The following is a 20,020-nucleotide window of genomic DNA, read 5'->3' as shown; positions in this document are numbered from 1 at the left end:
TGGACCTCGACACCCGCCAGTCAGGAGTGACGGCGCTGTTTCCTCCCACAGTCGTAGGACGTGGGCAGATTTTTTGGATGCTCCGTCATCCCGCAGAGCCCAGAGGAGCCGGGTTCTTGGAGGGGGTCCTTGCAAGAAGACTCCGAGTCTGAGAGTGTCATCTCCACCAAATTATGCCGCTGAGTTGTGGCATGACGAAGTGGAGGAAGAAGAGGAGGAGGACGAGGTCATTGAGCTCGTAAATGTGGAGAGTTCGGTGGAGGTGATCAACCTCGTACCGGACTCAGAAGAGGATGAGGACCCGAGTGAGGGGTCCAACATTCCTGAAATCTTCCGAGTCAGCTTGGGGGCTAGTCGATGTCCTCTTTTTGGTTTTTGATGGGGGCTATGTATCTGGTGATTTTGTACATGTAGTGGCGATGTAGATTCCGCCTTTGATGATGTAGTTTGTATGAACTCATTATGACTTAACTAATTATATGCGTTGTATTATTCAGGAAATTGTGAATTAGGTTAAGTTATCATTCGATAACGATAAGTTGATTTTCCGCATTCGAGTTACTTAAAGTAATGTCCCGGAAAAGGAAGGTTTTAAAAAGGAAACAATTTTATACAATCTCTTTATTCAAAAAAAAATTTACCCATTTTTCCGCAATGTTTTAAAGAGAGCGACCTGGTCATGACTTAGCCAAGATTATCTCGTGCTATTCAGAATTGTTGCGAGCTACGTAAACAACAGAGGACCATTATTTCATGTAAAAAATTTAGTAGCATAAATATATTTATTACAATTACTAAAGTTTTGCTTGTTCTTCCTTTTAGCTCTACGCACGTTGTAATTTTCTAAACTTCATACGTTCAGTGTTCAGATGAAGAGAAGTTTGACTTCAAGACTCAGAGTCTTAAATTCAATCTATATTGTTTCAGTCGTTGCACAAGACCATTAACATTGCGTATTTTATTTCCTTGTAGTTGATTAAATGTTCACATTGTTCTAAACTAGGGATGGGAATGGGTACCCGGATATGTGGGTATCCGCCAAAAATATCCACAATGGGTCAGATCTGAGTCCGTGTTTTTGGACTTGTAGGTAATGAGACCTGAGATTTTAAGATCCGCTATTGGATGAGTCTGAGTCCGGGTGATGAGGTACTCAGATCCATGAGTACCCGGACCCGCTATTCATTCATATATATATGGGAGGAGATCCACTTACTCCACATCTTAGCCATCAATTCTAGGGGAAATCTAATGGTTTGAATTAGTGAGTAGATCTATACTATCAAATTTCCCTAAAATTTATATCATCATATTTCCCTTGAATTGATGGTTAAGCCTAAGATGTGGAATATGTGGATCCATATATATATATATATATATATATATTATATATATATATATATATTGTATATATATATATATATATATATATATTGGTATTCTTATATTGTTAATTGATATATGTAATATAATATTATATTGATTGAATAATTCTTATTAAATCAATTTTACGTCATAATGTTGAAATAGTTAATTTAAAATATGTTTAAAAATTTAAATTATTTTTTATAATTTCTTCTCTTGTTGATTACCTAAATAACATATAAGATTATAGTAAAAAACAAAATTATATAAGTTAGTGGAAATTATTTTTAATGTTTTTTTAATTTGTGGGTATCCGCAGATCCCCTCGATACCTAAGGAGTCGTGGGTAGCAAACCCAGTGGGTATCAGCATGGGTCTGGGTCCAAAAATGAAGTAATATGGCGGGTCCAGGTAATGCACTACCCGCATCTAACCAGACCCATTACCATTCCTACTCTAAACTTTGTCCACTTACTTGTTCTTATTTTAAGGTTTATTAGATTTCTCAATCATTTAAATTTACTTTTCATTCTTTCAAAAAGTATCCCATACATAGTTTCATGTAGGACTGGCAATGAACCGAACCAACTCGGTATTCGTTCGAAATTCGATTTGTTATTTAGCTCGATAAACTTGGTTCATTAACCAAATGAGCCAAACTTGAGGCGGAAATTGAGCTCGTTAAATTAACGAACCAAACTCGAGTTGGATATAATTCGACTCGTTAGGTTCACGAGTTAGCTCGATATATATATATATATATATATATATATATATAAACTAATTTTTATTTTAATTATGTCTCATACATTATTATTTTTATATTTATTGTTATTATATATATAATGATGGTTATATTTATATGTATAAAAACATTTGTAGTATTTTAAAAAAAAAATTAATTAACTATTTAAGTTGTCCAAATGAACCAATTGAACTGAGCCGAATAGTTCATGAACTTTAACCGAACCGAACTCGAGCTAAAAAAATAACTCGTATCGAACTCGAGTCGAGTTTCGAGCCGAACCAATCTATATCGAGCTAAACCGAGCTGAACTCTAGTTCGACTCGGTTCAGCTCGTTTCCGGCCGTAGTTTCATAACTCCATCATTCTTCTATTTCATTATTAATAGATCAAATATTTTATTTCTAATTTATTATGTCCTTTCTTAATTACCCAGACATAATATGCTATTTATCATTTTATTATTTTTAATATATTTTATTTGCTTTGGTATTTTAACTTTTAATTTTAATATGGGATAATGTTTTCTATCAAGATAATTGGACAACGAAGTATAAAATATAAATTATCTGGTAATTCAAATTCAAGCTAGGCAAGATAAAGAGGATAAAAAAAAGTATGTTGAGAGAGAGAGAGTGATAGAATAAACCCGCATCTCAAGATGAAAATAAGATAGAGAGAGTAAAAGGTAAGGAGGATGGGAGTGTGGGAGAAGGCGTTTGGGTAAGGGGGAATGGGGAAGGGGTCTGCAAGTATTAAAGCTAAAGGTAAGGAAGTTGGTGTGGAGGAAGGTTTCAGGAGCTTCGGGGAGGTGAGCATCTTGAAGGTTGGTGAAAATGTGAGAGCTTATCCAGAGGTGTCTCCCCTGGTGTTAAGAAAAGATAGTTTCCAACCGAGAGGGTATCTTAAAGCCCTCCAAAAAAACTCTATCTCTTTCTTCTTCACAAATTTCCCAGATTCATTGGGGACTATGGATATATGGAAATAATTCTCCAAATGGGCTCGTGTAGGTGATGTCTTCATTCCTAAAAAGAGATATAGGTGGGGGAGGAGGTTTGGGTTTGTGAGATTCAAAGAAGTGGAAGATGTTGATTATCTAAAAGAAAAGCTGGGAAATTTCTGGATTGGGCTCTATAAAGTGATTGTGAATACTCCAAGGTTCCAGAGAAATCCTGGTTCCTTTGAAAGGAATTTGGTAGAAAAGAGAGAGCCTTCTAACCAAGTTGGGCGTATAAGTCCAACATTGGGAGTTTCAGATAGGATAGTTCCAAAATCGATGGTTACTGGTGTTGGTAAATCCTGGAAGCAGGCACTTCTTTCATGCAACAAGCAGGGTGTCTTGGCTGAGCATGATAAGTTGATAGGGTGCTTGTGTTTCAAGGTTCCTGAAGAGAACAAGGTTTGGATGGAGGGCTGTTTGGTTGGTGAACTAAGATCAGTTGTGGACGCTGAAAATATTCAGGTATTGTTGGCTAAAGAAGGTTTTCTCTTTGTCAAAGCTTTCTTGATTGGTGGGACTCGGGTTCTCTTGAAAAGTGGCAAGCCTGAAGACTTAGAGGAATTATTGAATGAAGGTAAACAGTAGTATGACTTCATTTTCTCTAAATTGGACGTGTGGTCCAATTTTGAAGATAACTTTGAAAGATTTGTTTGGATTAAGTTCCTTGGTGTTCTGATGATTGCTTGGTGTGAAGATTTCTTCATTATGTTGGCTAAGTCAGTGGGGACTTTTGTGAAACTTGATGAAGGAACTATTGCTAAAAATAGGCTTCAAGTTAGTAGATTAATGATTTCTGCAAAGGTTAAGTATTGATGTGGTAAGAAAGGTAGAAATAGATGATAAGATCTATGATATAAGGATGGTAGAAGACTCGTGTGCTTATTTTCCGTCTAGCTCTGTGGGGGGTGGAGTGAGCAAGGAGGAGGATGAGGATTCTGGGAGTGATGAATCTTGGCCGGAGAAGGATTCTTGTTAGGGAGAAAATTTGCTGGTTGAAGGGGATGAAGATGATGTGGATGAGGTTGGTAATATTCCTAGGGAGGAGGGTAGGTCTCATCTAAACCTTTTTGGTGATACTGGGAATAAAAGGGTGTCAGGGATTTATGTGCCTTTTTCCTGCCCTGAGCAGCGTGTTCAGTCTTTTGTTGGGAAAATCCCTGCTTCAAAAAAATTATTATTAAAAAGGAAAGAGATGGCTAAGAATAAAAAGGTGAAGTGTAAGGTTAGAGTACAACCTGTGGATTATTCGGTGGAGAGGGACCATCGGTTAATTCCTAGTACTGATTATGGGGAAGGAAAAGACAAAAATCCACATAAAGGAAGTAGAATTGAAGAGGAAAACTTGTCTACAATAAAGGGCCTAAGCTTTGTTAGTTCTTCTATGGAAATGGTTTTTGAAATACCAAGATTGGGCCCTTGTTTGGAGGCCCAGGCGGTTCTTATCCATGGTGTAGAGGATTTGCTTTCTTTAAAAGAAGTTTCAAGCACCGTTCCTTTTTGTAATAAAGCCCAATCTAGTGCTATGGGGTCTTTGTCTAAGAATCCATTCGTGGACAGTATCTCTCCCCAAATTAATCTGAACTCTCCAGGTAGACAAGGCAGACCGAAGAGAAAAGGGAATTCTAGAAAGAGGTTGCCAAATTCCCTCTACAAAATGGCATTGATGTCTAATCAAAGGAAATCTAAGAAGATAAAGAAGAAGTCTTCAAAGGTAAAGTCTCACCCGTTGGACGTGATATCTGGAGGTGCTTCAAGTCATGTGGATCCAGCCATTAGCAACTCCATATCTGACTCTCATGTTAGGAAGGTAAATAATCTTCTCCTTTCTAAAGGAATTAGCCAGTCTAGAATGCTCTGGGATATTGGGGAAAATTAGGTGTTTCTTTTGAAGGTAAGAATGAAGTGATTATTAGTCGTATAGAAGCCATCCAGGAGAGGGATAGGATTGGGTCCAGTTCAGCCAATCATAGGGTTCAATTTATTAATCCATGATTTGTGCAACCATTAATGTTAGAGGGTTGAGGAGTGGTGTAAAAATAAGGGAGGTGAAGAATTTAATCCAGGAGAATGATTTAGATTTTATTGCTATTCAAGAAACAAAACTAGAAGTGGTGGATGTTCGGTTGAGTAGATCTTTGTGGTGTAATGATGACTATGATTGGGATTTTAATTCGTCCGTGGGGAGGTCTGAGGGTATTCTTAGTGTGTGGGATAGTTTGAAACTTCAGAAGGTCGAGGTGGTTCACGGTGAAGGGTTTCTACCTGTGATAGGTAATTGGTTGAATAGTAATGTCATGTGTTGTGTGGTGAATATTTATCCGCCTTGCAATTTGATTCAGAAGAGACACTTGTAGGATGAGCTCTGTGTATTTAAGGAATCCTTGGGTTGTATGCCGGTTTGTTTTCTTGGCGATTTCAATTAAATTAGAGTGCCTTTCGAGAGAAGAAGTATGGGGGAAGTGGAGAATAGTAGAAATATTTGTCTCTTCATGAGTGGATTCGCAAACTGGATTTTGTAGACTTACCTCTTATTGGGAGAAATTTTACTTGGTATCAATTGGGTGGTGCTTGTATGAGTATATTAGATAGATTCCTCCTATCTAATGAGTGGTTGTCACTTTGGTTGGATGCATCTCAGTGGGCTCTCAATAGATCCTTCTCTGATCACTACCTTGTTATGCTGAAGTATAAGGTGTTATCTCGGGGTCCTTCTCCTTTTCGTTTTAACAATTGTTGGTTACAGCACAAGGATTTCAAGGCTTTTGTCTCTAAATCATGGAATGGCTTTGTGGTCGTTGGTTGGGCGGCTTTTATCATAAAGGAGAAGCTTCAGCTTCTTATGAAAAGCTTAATTGAGTGGAATAAATCGACGTTTGGGTGTTTGGATACTCAGTTGAAAAACCTGAAGGCTGATTTCAATGACTTTGACTTGTTATGTGAATCAGGTGTCTTATCAGAGGATCAAATGTTGGCGAAGAAAAAAATGTCTGCTGATTGGGGGTTGGCCTCGCAGTTGAAAAATAATCTCCTTCATTAGAAAGCGAGATCCAAGTGGCTTAGAGAAGGTAACGCTAACTCAAAATTGTTTCATTGTTGTATCAAAAGTAGAAGAAGGGGAAATCAAATCCTCGGGGTTAGTATTGATGGCCAATGGTGTGAGGAGGAGAATTCAATAAAAAATGGTATTTCTGAATACTACAAATGTTTTTTAAAGATAATTCGGTTTCTAGACCGAAATTGGATGGGGTTGTCTTCAATGCTCTATCGGTTGAACAAAAGAATATGTTGATTTCTGAGTTCGGAGAAAGTGAGATAAAGAATGCGGTTTGGAGTTGTGCTTCCGATAAGAGTCCAGTTCCAGATGGCTTTAACTTCAAATTTTCCAAGATTTTTGGAACCTTATTAAGATTGATATTTTCAAATTTGTTAAGGAATTCCAGAATAATGCAAAGCTCCCGAAAGGGATCAATTGTTCGCTTATTGCGCTAATTCCAAAAATTCTAAGTCCCAATAGAATCCAGGACTTCAGACCGATATCCCTTGTTGGCGCTCTATATAAAATTTTAGCCAAAATTATTGCAGGAAGGCTGAAATTGGTTATTACTTCTTTAATCTCGCCAACCCAATCGACCTTTATTAAGCATCGTAGTATCCTTGATGTTGTGGTAGTTATTAACGATGTTATCCATTCTTCAAAGAAGTCTAATGAAGGGTGTTTATTGTTGAAGGTTGACTTTGAAAAAGCTTATGATTCAGTTAGTTGGAGCTTCCTAGACTACATGCTTACTAGATTTGGTTTTCCTACTCAATGGAGAAATTGGATCAATGAGTGCTTATCCTCTACTTCAATTTATGTCCTTATTAATGGTTGTCTGGCTAAGCAATTCTCAATTTCTAAAGGTATTCGTCAGGGGGATCCTATGGCTCCTTTCTTGTTCTTAATGGTTGCCGAAGGTTTTTTTGGCCTTATGAGGCAGGCTCGGCAACAAGGTTTGTTTAGGGGCTTCAAGGTGGGGTGCCATCAAGTGGAAGTTTCAGATCTCCAGTTTGCTGATGATACAATGGTGGTATGTTCTCCGTAAGCTTCCAATCTTTGGACTTTAAAGAGTATTCTGTGTTGCTTTGATTTAGCTTCTGGTCTCAAGGTTAATTATAAGAAAAGCCATTTGTTTAGGGTTAAAGTCTATGTTGATTTTTTGGATGTGGCGTCCCATTTCCTTAATTGTAATATTGGGGCTTTTCCTTTTTCTTATCTTGGAATTCCTATAGGGGCTAGTCCTAAGAGATTCTCGACTTGGTCTCCCATTATTGAGGCAGTTTCTAACTGGCTTGCTTCTTGGAATCACAGGTTTATTTCTTTTGGTGGTAGGGTCATCTTACTTAATGCGGTTCTTTCTAATATTCCTATTTTTTCTCTATTTTTAAGGCTCCTAAAGCACTAGCGTCTTGTTTGGTTAGAATTCAGAGGAAGTCCTTTGGGGGAAAAAGGTGGTGGTAGGGGGATTGCTTGGGTAGCATGGAGTGAAGTTTGTAAGCCTAAAAGGTTGGGGGGTTTAGGGGTTAGGAACATTTCTGTTTTTAATGAAGCTTTGTTAGGTAAGTGGTAGTAGTATTTTCTTTCTAATTCTGATGCTCTTTGTGTAAAAGTGATTAAGTCTAAGTATGATAGGTTGTTTGGTTCTCCACTTTCTTTTTCGATGTCGTCTTGGTGGAGGGGAGTGTGTTCAGTGGGGTTGTCTATTAGTTCTAGTAGGGATTGGTTTTCCTCTAATGTTGTCATGGAGATTGGTGATGGTTCCCATACTAGTTTTTGGGAGGATATTTGGTTTGGTCAGGTTCCGTTGAGAGTTGCTTTTCCGCGCTTTTTTTGGTGGCTGCTAATAGAACGTCTTCTGTGTCTGAGGCTAGGGCCTGGATTGATGGTAGGTAGGTTTGGGAGATTAGGTGGAGGATGCCTCTCTTTGTGTGGGAATTGGTCTTGGAAAGGAATTTGTATGAAGCTATTATCCCGTTTTCTTGTGTTGTTGGCAAAGAGGATCGTCTAAGTTTGAGATTAACCTCTTCTGGGGTTTTTGAAGTTAAATCTTGTTATGAAGTTATCTTAAATGCCCCTCAATATCCCTTAGGTAATATTTTTAATCTTGTTTGGATTAATTGTGTTCCTTCCAAAGTGTGCCGCTTTATTTGGAAAGTGATTAGAGGAAAAGTGGCTACAAAGTGTGAACTTCAGAAGAGATCTCTTATTCACTCTAATGATGATTTGGTTTGTGTATTCTGTAAAAACTACCCTGAATCTTTAGATCATTTGTTTGTCTCTTGTATTTTTGCTGAGAATATTTGAAAGAGTGTTTATTCTTGGTTGGGGAAGTAGATTACCTTGTCGGATAATTGCATTGTTTTTTTCCATATTCATATGAACTTGCACAAGTGTAAAAAAGGGGCGGATCTTTGGTCTATGATTTGGTTTGTTTCTATGTGGCTATTTGGAAGATGAAAAATGAGGTTATCTTTTCTTCCAAGGATTGTAGTGTTATTCATATTTTGGACTTAATCTAGATTAGATCTTGGACTTGGTTTTTAGCCAATGTTAAGTCCAATTGTTTTTCTTTCTGTAATTGGTGTATGGACCCGAGGTCTTATATTTTGGCTTCCTATTAATCTTTGTTGGCTTATGTTGGGTTAGCACCTCTTGTGCTTATTAATATATTCTTTGCTTAGCAAAAAAAAGCTAGGCAAGATAAAATGTGATATAAGTATATCTTTTAAGTATTTAACACAGTTACGTCTCTAAAATACGAACTCAATACCTTTTTTTTTTCTAATTTGAAAGAAGACGGTTATGAATAAAATTCTAGTCCGTCTTTCAAAATACTATTCAACATACAATTCCAAATATTTTGCCATCAAAGAATAAAATTTCACAATAAAAAAGAGCTATTCAAAATACTATAAATGTGACAGTACTTTGGGATTTTGGGTTTATATAAAAAGCCTTCATTAAAAGAATAAAAAGATTAAAACTATTGTCTATAAAACTCAAAAGTATTTAATCTTTAATTATTAATAAAGCATATAAGGGGTGAAATTAAACACTAATGTAAACTCATATTGCATGCATTTATGATTAGTTGAAAAAAATATATTAAAGTCAAAATTTAATTACTAAATATTTTTCTGACCAGTCATAGTTTATATAGCATATGAAGTGGCATAAATCATGAGACAAAAAATGTTTTTCCCTTACGCCTTGTTTTGGAGTGAGGTTTTCAAAGGGAAGAGAATAAATGACTTTTCAAAGCCTTCCCCTTATTTGGGAGGTGGATCAAGGAGATGAGAAGGTTTTGGAGGGTTTCTCAAACCCTACACAACCCTCCACATGTCTATTTTTAAAGTTCACCCAATTTGGAATTTTTTTAAAACAAAATGTCAAAATAGCTAAATATGTTTAGTAATAACATATTATTATTCATTTCTCATTGTTAATTACATTTTTTAACGGAAAATAAAAAAATATTCTTACATTATCATTAGTTTAACGAAAAATGTTCATTTTTCTTTCTTTCCCATTCCTAACCCTTTGATCCATCTCATTCTCTTTCCCTCATAATTCTCAAACGAAACGAAGCCTTAATAACTAACCAATCAGCCCCTCTTAATAACTAACCAAATCCTCAAATACATGCTATGGCCTGCATTTTAATTTCATTTACTTCCTCGTACAATTTTCCCTTTCATTCTTCAAAAATATTGATAATCTTAAGAGGATAGCTACACTATTTGGCATCTTTTCAACTTTTCAAAAGATGAGAAGCACATTAACTAAAAAATAAAAAATAATTGAGAAACACCAAAGTAATATATGATACAATAAAAATAGTGATAACCAAAAGACGTGTCCACATGAAAATCATAACTCCTAAAGCAGTGCAATATTAAAATCAAGGTCCCTCATTTCAAAGCCCTAATTAAAAATGTATCTATCACTGTCCCTTTTATGCTAATAAGGTTAATGTTGTTTTGGAGAGACATGAAGGGCTTGTATTGTCAACGAAAATGAAGACATTTTGTTGCTTATTATGATCCCACAAATGATTTAAATTTATGTTGTTCTTTTATTTTGATGTCAACAATGTTTTGGTGTTGTCTCCGATTCAGGTAGCTGATGTCAGAAACAAAATAACCTTTTCTCTAATTCTATATGCTTCTTTCATATGCTTGAACCTAAGCTAGCTTGGTGGGTATAGATAAAACTAAATTAACAACTTCATGACTTGGGTAAATCAAGGAAATGTCAAGTGTTTTGTAACACCATGATGAAAGTTTTAAATATATATGCACCGAGCATAGTGTTTTTATTAACACATTTGAAATTGTTCTATCATATGATAAACTCTTATGTGATTTCTTTATTATGGAAAGAAAGTCAGAATTCTGAAATATATTTATTAGATAATCTGTAAATATTTGATTTACATTATTTCCTCCTAAAAACTAACTTGTAAACAAATTTTAAATAATTAATTGAATTTCAAAATTGTTCAGACTCACTTTAACTTCAGTTGATGAACATTTAAGATTAGTGATTCCTCTTCAAAAATATATATTTTAGATCCTTGTGTATATTACTTTCAATTTCTATTAGGATACCAAATATACAACTTATTATTAAGTACACCACAGGGTTTAAGAATCATGGCCCATGTGTTCAATCTCTGTCAATGATCCATTCCGTGGTTGTAGGAAATGTAGGGATCTTAACATGTGAAATTTTCAATCAAGACACTGTGAAATCTTAATTCTGAATAAATGATTTTTCTACCGAAATTTTCATCATTCGTAGTTGAGAATCAATTTCAACTTCAAAATGCCATTGGCAACATAAATTGTGATTCTAAATTCTCCCATCTCATCCTCATCATAATCCTCCATAGCAACTTGTTAAATATAAATTAACATGGGATGATTTATTATTTTTAAGACATTGAAAACGTTACTTTTTTATTTGAGTTATGCTAAAAGCTAAATGGCACGAACTGCAACATATGAATAAGTACAATATACTTTATAAAAGATAGAAACTAAAGCAGTTTCCATAATACATATAGAGTTCTTTATAACCATTCAAGTAAAACCCTAAAAGGCTAAAACAACTCGTTCATCATTTTGTCGCTTCGTACTCATAATTAGAAATAATTTATATTTTATTTTCATTTAACATCTTTTATTTATTTAGTATAGACAAGATCAGCACATAATTCTATAGCTAGGAAGATATAACAAAACACACCCCTTATACATATTGTTAGATTATTCTTCATGTACCAAAAAAAAAGATTATTCTTCATAACGCCATCACTTTCAAACTTAAACTATAGTTTCCAACCCAGTTCAACCTCTTCTACTATCAAATCTTATTAAAACACACTCCATAAACAACAAACAAAAGACCACACCATCAACTACAATATATGCCTTACCATGGACCAACTCACATCAGAACCGTAGATAATCAGGCCACAAATGACTTTCGCTAAGCAAAATATACATATGATCGAAGAAGAACTCATCTTGGCTGAGGAAAAAATGATCATGACCGAGAGAAATTGGAAATCTGGCCAATGTTGCTAAGTCTGTGACCGAGTCACACCAGCACTTGGCCAGACTGCTCAGTGTTGCAGAAATCAGCACCAAGTGCATCAAGACTTGGCCAACTTGCATCAGGATTTGACCAACTCGTATAAGGTCTTGGCCAACTCGCACCAAGACTTAGCCTTGGCCAACTTGCACCAAGACTTAGCCTCAACCAACCAAAGGCAACATCAACATAATTTTAGTTACGTGTTTGTCAAACAATTTATTATTCACATGTTAAATGTGTTGAATGTATTGTTTTTGGGTTATTATAGTTAGATAGTCCCTTCTTGTTATAAAAGGGACTTATCTAGATCATTGTAAATTCAACTTTTTGTATTCATATTCAAAGAATTTAATAACATTCTTGAGGAATTTTTTTCATTCTCTTTTGTATTTGCATATCACAAGTTAAGCTATTTTTGGTTCCTTCTTGTTTTCAAGAACCAAGAGAAATTCGTATATCTACCTCAAAATGCCATTCCAAGATTTGAAGATTAAATACATAAACATTGATTTTAGAGAGAGCGGGTATTGTTTTATTTTAAGACGTTCACTTGGGCTTGAGAAATTGTTTTTATTTACAGTAGGGAATTTACATTCAAGAATAATATAATAATCCTTGAGTTGTAAAGCAAAAAAATGAACTAAAGAGTTTAATTAATTGATTTTCCTCCTTGCAAACCTTGTGCTTGTTTGATTACTACATTAATATTTCTTTAAGTTCAGTTAACTTTAATTTTTAGTGTAAAATTTGTTAGTCAAGTTAATTAGGATTGATCTTATGGTACAGTTATTCTACCTATGCTCATCATGAGAACGATATCCTGTTTACTATTTTATTACATGCCATGACCCACGTGAAATTCCAATAGATACATGCATGCAATAGTTAAGACATTTAGCAATGAAATAAATTAAAAGTAAATGATGAAATTAATAAATAAAAAACCATATATTTTGTAGATATTTAAAAATACTAAAGTCAACATTATCTTCATTCATATTTACTAAGCTAGTAAATGAAATCATACAAACATATTAGTTTTGGTCTGATATATTCACCACAGCATATATTCCCAACACACAAGATGTATTTTTCTTCATCCAAATAAGTGGGTGTCTGATGAAAATCTGTTGAGAACATCAGGGTAAGGATTCTGATATATGATCTAAAAGATCCCAATTTTCCAAATTTCTCCAATTCATCCAAAAAAATTGAGTATATGATCTATTGTGAACTGGGTTATATCTTTTCAAACTTAGTTTGTATTTGTAAAGAAAAACATAAGGGTGGCTTTCCTATCAACCATATGCATAGTTATGATAATTATTAATTAATTTGGGATATCTATGGCTTCCAAGAATTTCCCAAATATTAATGAAACCATTATTGGTATTGGATTCCACCTAAAGTTGAAATAAGTGATAACTCACAAGTTAATAAAACTTCATGTTATAGATTATATTTGTTAAGTATACTAAAGTGTGAAATTTCATGATTATATTTGTGGAATCACATGGTATTGTATTATATTAGTGTATGCAAATTTGTTAATTGCTAGGTGGAACTTAAGATTATAGAATTGGTTCAAGAAATATGATTGTCTTAAGATCTTTGCTCAAGACATAATATTCTACTTATGGATGATTTTTTACTCTTCTCTTGTCCCATAATAATATATTCTCTAGTAGTAGTAGACTCTCAACAATATTAGAGGCCAAATGTTAATAAATGTCCTTGGGGGTATTGTATAGAAAATTCCCATTGTAAATTAACTTATGAAATGATAGTTGTTAGCACGATGACAAGACCTTCATTATTGATAGATACAGAGTGGGTTGCAAGTAAAGTGCTTGTCAACCACTTAAGCCAAAAAAAAAAAACAATGTGGGAAGGAAGCAAAATCTACCTGGGTCAATACCTTCTCCATTAACAAAGAGACAAATACATAAAAAATAAAAAAAGTAGTATGATGTGATATTTTTATTTTTCAAATATAATATGATGAAACTTTTATCTTTATATATACAGACAAATATCATAATTTACCTCTACATTATTCCTTTCTAATATATTGATAGGACTTTAGAAAAGGAGCAACCTAGATAAATCCGCTTTTGGGAATGGTAATGTTTGTTCTACCTTGGTAGAGGGGTGGATATTCCAACATTCTGCTTAAATTAAGATCAATTTTAAATATAAATAAAAAATCGACTTTCATTTTAATAATCTCATTTTATTATTATTTTTCATTAATAAAGTGGTAAACACTTTAACGAATCCCTCACAAACTTAAACTTTCTTCACATATATGGCCCACAAATTTCTAATTATAACATCACAATTCATGATCAGCTACTTGTACAATTAAAAGTGCTCTTTTTCTTTCTATGTAAATTATATATTGTCACAAGTAACCCACATATATTTTCAATTGCTACAACATTATTTTTTGTTTTGTAGCATAAAATTAGAGACACTGCCCATAAGTTCATGAGATGAGAATTAATCACTTTTATGAAGGGAAGGGTTGAATGGAATCAAAGGTATAGGTGAATAAAGAGACCATGATAATTATAATTGAGAATAAAGAAATTAATGTAGCCAGCGTGATGAGTGCTGATTTTGGTCAAGAATGGCTAAGCAACTTATGCTATGAAATAATGCATAGATAGCAGAAACAACGAAGCATTACATGGCCCAATATTTAGTGGGCTGCTAAGAAATAATTTATGTGTAGTCAATAATCCAAACCAAATACAGCCATCAATGAGATATACAGAAATTCATTTTTCAAAGGACAAAATAAAAGCAGTAAGACAAAAGAGTATAATATTTATACATAATCGGTACATCAACTATTATACGTTTGTATTATTTTTAGAAGAGTCAATAATAAATAAACATGAATGATAAATAATGGAATGATAATATATAAAACTTAGTATCATTTTTTCTCATTATAAAATAGCAGGGACAAAAAGAATCTTGTTAAGATATCAATGAATTCAATTTCAACTCTGGCTAATAATGAGATTAGGAAGTTGGTGAGTCTTAGCTGCCATATTTTTATGTTACCCTAGAGGCCATCATTTGTATTTGTAATATAGTATGAGCACACCTTAAAAAAAGGAGTAATTACACTCGTATTTATATATATATATATATATATATATATTATTCTCAAGCCAATGTTTTTTTTAATATAAAAAATACATAGAAAATTATGAGAAAATCAAATAATAAACATAATTAAGAGTGGCAAGGAATTTTTGTATACCTAAATAACATATCCAATACCACTGCTTATGAAGTTTCCGCTTGTGAGTATGATATTATGTTGTGGGGCTAATAAAGAATCACTAATTTGATGATTCAGTAAATGTTGTTAGAAATAGTCGGCTGATTAGGAATGATATTAGAGCGGATTGAGGTTGTGTTTGTGTTTACCCAATCCCAAAATTTAAAATTTGAACCTAAATTCGTCAAGATTGAAATTAACAATAATACATGAACCCTAAAGATGTTTGAATATTGGAATGGTTCAATCTCTATTGATAATGATGAGTGCAATTTATAAGCAACCTAAAGCTAAAGTAGTTACATCAGATAGTACCTAAAGGAAGGTTGTTACTAGTGATAAACTACAAGATAAGATTCCATAACTATTAGAATATATTGTTAACAGAATGTGAGAGAAAAAGATGCAGAGTTGTTGAGTAAAGTAAGGCATCTGTTATTTTCTCCTATCACGCCCCCGCAAGAGCATGTCACCATCTGTGACGTGCATCTTGGATCTGAAGTTACTGAATTTTGATGTGGGTAGTGCCATTGTAAGTATGTCAGCCGTCTGATCATGAGTGGATATATGAGATACTTTTAGTCGTTGTTTTTGCACAAGTTCTCTAACAAAGTGATAGTCAAGAGCTATGTGCTTCATTCTGGAATGAAAGACAGGATTGACACATAAATAAGTGGTACCAATGTTGTCACTTAAGATTCGAGGTGTGGTGACTATGTTAACACCTATTTAATGTAGCAGGTTTGACAACCACTCGAGTTCAATCGCGGTATGGGCCACAGATCTGTAGGATTTAGGATTTCCCCAAGGAATATAATGTATGCTGAGGTGGAGGTGTAATCATCAGAATTGTCAGCCCAATCAGCATCGCTGTAGGCTTCTAAGTTGAAGTTGAGAGGTTTTCTTAGTTGTAGTCCAAAGTTAATGGTGCCTTTGAGGTAACGAAGTACACGTTTGAGTTGTTGCAAATGAATCTCAGTTGGTTTGTGCATGAACTGGGAGAGTTTATTGACTGCAAATGAGACATCTGGTCTGGTTAATGTAACATACTGAAGGGCCCCAATAATGCTGCGAAAAGTGGGGGCATCTGTAGCTGCAGAACCATCATGGAGACAAAGCTTAGTACTAGTGTAGAGAGGTGTGGAACATGGTTTCGCCCCCGTCATGTTGTGTTTTTCCAAGATATCACGAATATAACCATGTTGAGAGAGTAGCAACCCCGTGGATGTAGTGATGAAATCAACACCAAGGAAGTAGTGTGGATAGCCAAGGTTCTTGTGGGAGAACTGGTTGGACAAATCCTGAATAAATTTAGACAAAAATAATGAAGAATTACCAGTCACAAGTATGTCATCAACATATATAAGAAAATAAGCTAGAACACCATTACATGAGTACACAAATAGGGATGGATCATTAAGACTCATATGAAACCCATACTGTAGGATGTATTTTTTTCAACGCAACATGCCAAGCCCGTGGTGCTTGTCGAAGACCATATATAGCTTTATGAAGTTTACAAACATGAGAAGGATGTTGAGGGTCCACAAAGCCCAGTGGCTGTTTCATATAAACAACCTTTGATAAAGTGCCTTGAAGGAAGGCATTATTCACGTCTAGTTGATGAAGCGACCAGGAATTACCCAATGCAAGGGTGAGTATAATTTTTATAGTTTGTGGTTTGATGACAGGAGCGAATGTTTCCTTGAAGTCAACCCCTGGAGTTTGAGTGAATCCTTTTGCCACCAAATGAGCTTTGTATCGAGATACACTGCCATCTAGATTACGTTTTACCCGAAAAAGCCACTTACACTTGACCACATTTTGATTCTCAAGTGTTGGTTCTAAATGCCATGTGCCATTGCGAATGAGAGCATCAAACTCTTCAGACATTGCCTTACGCCAATGAGTGTATTGCATAGCCTCAGTAACACTGGAAGGTTCATGATTTACCTGCAAAGGGTGCTTAGTAATGGTTAACAACTGTTTTGGCTTGAAAATATTATTTCTGGATCGTGTAGTCATAGAGTGTGTCCGAGTAGGTGGATTGGTCGAGGATGTAGGAGAGGGTAAAGTACTGGATGAGGAAGGAAGTGCAGTAATGGTCTCTGATGGAGGAGCAATAATTGTAATTGAAGGTTCATTGTGGGTGGGTTGTGGAGTGGGAGATGAGATAAGTATATTGTTGTTTTGGTGCGTGAAGGGAATGATAACACGAGGTGCAATCTCTAAAAAATGTTGTTAAGCAAGAAAGGCTCTGAATACCATAAAGATGTTTGAATATTGGAATGGCTTAATCTCTATTGATAATGATGAGTGCAATTTATAAGCAACCTAAAGCTAAAGTAGTTACATTAGGAAAACTTAAAGAAAGGCATCTGTTAATATCGGGTAAAACCTGAATCCGAATCCACTAACAGTGGGTTTAACCCGTTAAATTCGTGGTAGGTTCAGACAGGTTATTAAATCTATGGCTTTCCATTGCTGGGGAAAGATCTTGACAAAGAAATCAATGAATAAGAAACAATTTTATTGAGTAGTGAGATGAAAAGGAAAAACTGGTTAATAATGAACTTCTACAACTACCTATTTAGGGAGAGTTAGTAATAACTAACTCCACTAACTGAACCAAAATGGAATAACGAAAAAAAATGGAATTGGGCCATAAAGCAACAGAAGCCCAATAACAAGAAAAACAGAAAAATAGAGTGCAAAGACTAAGATAGTTAGATCTTCATTCTTTCTCAACTTGAAGCTTTTCATCTCTAACATTGTCGTGATTGGATATACCACTTTCTAATAGTCCCCCACAAGCTGTCATGTGGATGTTAAGCATGTCAAGCTTGAAATGACAATTTTTGAAAAAGGAAGGGGATAAGGCCTTTGTGAATATGTCGGCAACTTGAGAATTAGTAGAGATGGGTAGTAAGTGAACAATTCCTGATTGAATCCTTTCCCGAACAGAATGGCAATCTATATCAATATGTTTCGTCCTCTCATGGAAGACAGGATTAGTAGCTATATATAATGCAAATTGGTTGTCACAATATAAGGCTATGAGATCAAAATAATTTATTCCAAGATCATGAAGAAGGTGTATAATCCACTGTGTTTCACAGACTGCAAGGGCCATTGCCCTGTATTCAGCTTCAACTGAAGACCTCAAGACTGTCTTCTACTTCTTGCTTTTCCAACATATGAGAGAGTTGCATAGATAGAAACAATATCCAGATACAGACCTTATAGTGTCTACGCAGGCACCCAAGTCAGAATTTGTGTATCCCTTCACTTTGTAGTCACAGTTGGAAGGGAAGAAAACTCCAATGCCAATGGTGCTCTTTATGTATCTTAAGATCCTCATTGCAGCTTCTAGATATTTATCTGTTGGTGCAGCCAGAAATTGACTTAAATGACCTAATGCAAAACTCAAATCAGGTCTAGTGTGAGTTAAGTAAATAAGCTTTCCAATTAATCTCCTATATATACTAGGATCAGATAAGAGATCACCAAGTTTGGAATGAATAAACTTTGTAGAATACTCCATAAGAGTAGAACATGGCTTGGCTGCCATCATCCTCGTTTCTTGTAGAAGATCAAGGGTATACTTTCTTTGATAAAGAAGGATACATTATGCAGATCTAGCTATCTTCATACCTAAAAAAAAACTTTAACTTTCCATGATCCTTTATGCTAAATTCAGAGTCAAGGGAATGTTTCATGTTATTAATTTCATTCATGTCATTTCCATTTAAAATAAGATCGTCAACATAGATGAGTATAGCAGTAAAACTAGAGCTGCATGATTTAATGAACATAGAGTAATCAACATTAGACTTAATATAACCAGAGTGCATAAGAAAACCAGTAAGCTTATCATGCCACTGCCTACTGGCTTGCTTCAAGCCATAGATAGATTTTTCTAACTTACAAACCAGACCTGGTTTTTCAGTATGGACACCTGGAGGAATTTTCATGTAAACCTACTCCTTTAGGTTCCCATGAAGGAATGCAATGTCTATGTCTAATTGGTGAAGGTTCCACTTATAGGCAGAGGCTAAGGAAAGGATGACCCTTATGGTGGTCATCTTCACAACAAGACTAAAGGTCTCTAAGAAATCTACTCCTTCAATTTGGGTGAAGCCTTTAGCCACAAGTCTAGCTTTGTGCCTCTCTATACTTCCATCAGACCTATGTTTGATTTTAAAGACCCATTTGCATCCTATGGCTCTTTTGTTGTTAGGTAATCTAGTTGTGGTCCAAGTTTTGTTATCCTTAAGAGCATTAAGCTCTTTCTTGATAGCTTCTCTCCAGCATTCAAATCTTATAGCATCCTTATAGTTTGTAGGCTCAATGTTAGAAGAAATTCCCATAGAATAATGTTTGTGATCATATGATAGTCTATCATAGGACAAATTTTTGTCTAAGGGATACCTGACTATGGATGAATTAATCTTTTCAGAATCCTCTATGTTTGTGGATGTAAGCATGGAGCAGTGATAGTCTTGGAGGTAGTGAGGCATCTGTCTAGGTCTAAGGGATTGTCTAGGCATAAGTGAATCAGATTCATTTTGATCAGTAGTGTTATAAGCATGGCTATTGGAAGAGGACTGTTCATGAGCAATGCCAATAGGATCAAAGCTATTGTCCTTACTAGTATAGTTCTCAATAAAATCATCCTCATAAGTGTTAAGCATTTGTTGTGCAGAGTTAGAGTTAGGGTTACCTATGCCTGCAGTATTGACAACATCAGTAGAGGCATAGATTCTGTCTATGATAGGTCTTGGCTCAGAATTTCTTTAGGACTGTTTGTGACTTTGATATCCTCCTTGTATGGAAAGATATGCTCATAGAATATGGTGTTTCTTGATAAGAAAACTTCATGAGTGTTTACATCCATTAGGATGTAACCTTTTACTCCTTATTTTAATCCAAGAAAAATACATCTTCTTGATTTGTGATCCAACTTCTTCCTTT

General features: G+C 34.9%; 1 long non-coding RNA gene across 1 annotated transcript; it reads right to left on the bottom strand.

Annotated features, from left to right (window-relative positions):
* Positions 261-18,303, bottom strand: LOC109355075. Its single transcript, XR_002108628.1, has 3 exons — positions 18,154-18,303; positions 15,520-15,522; positions 261-271 (listed from the first exon to the last, which is right to left on the bottom strand). It is a non-coding gene; the product is annotated as an uncharacterized LOC109355075 (long non-coding RNA).

Source organism: Lupinus angustifolius, chromosome LG08, assembly GCF_001865875.1.
Source record: "Lupinus angustifolius cultivar Tanjil chromosome LG08, LupAngTanjil_v1.0, whole genome shotgun sequence".
In the NCBI taxonomy this organism is placed as follows: Eukaryota; Viridiplantae; Streptophyta; class Magnoliopsida; order Fabales; family Fabaceae; genus Lupinus; species Lupinus angustifolius.
The sequence above is the reverse complement of the archived record's forward strand: the minus strand, read 5'-3'. Positions and strand labels throughout refer to the sequence as shown.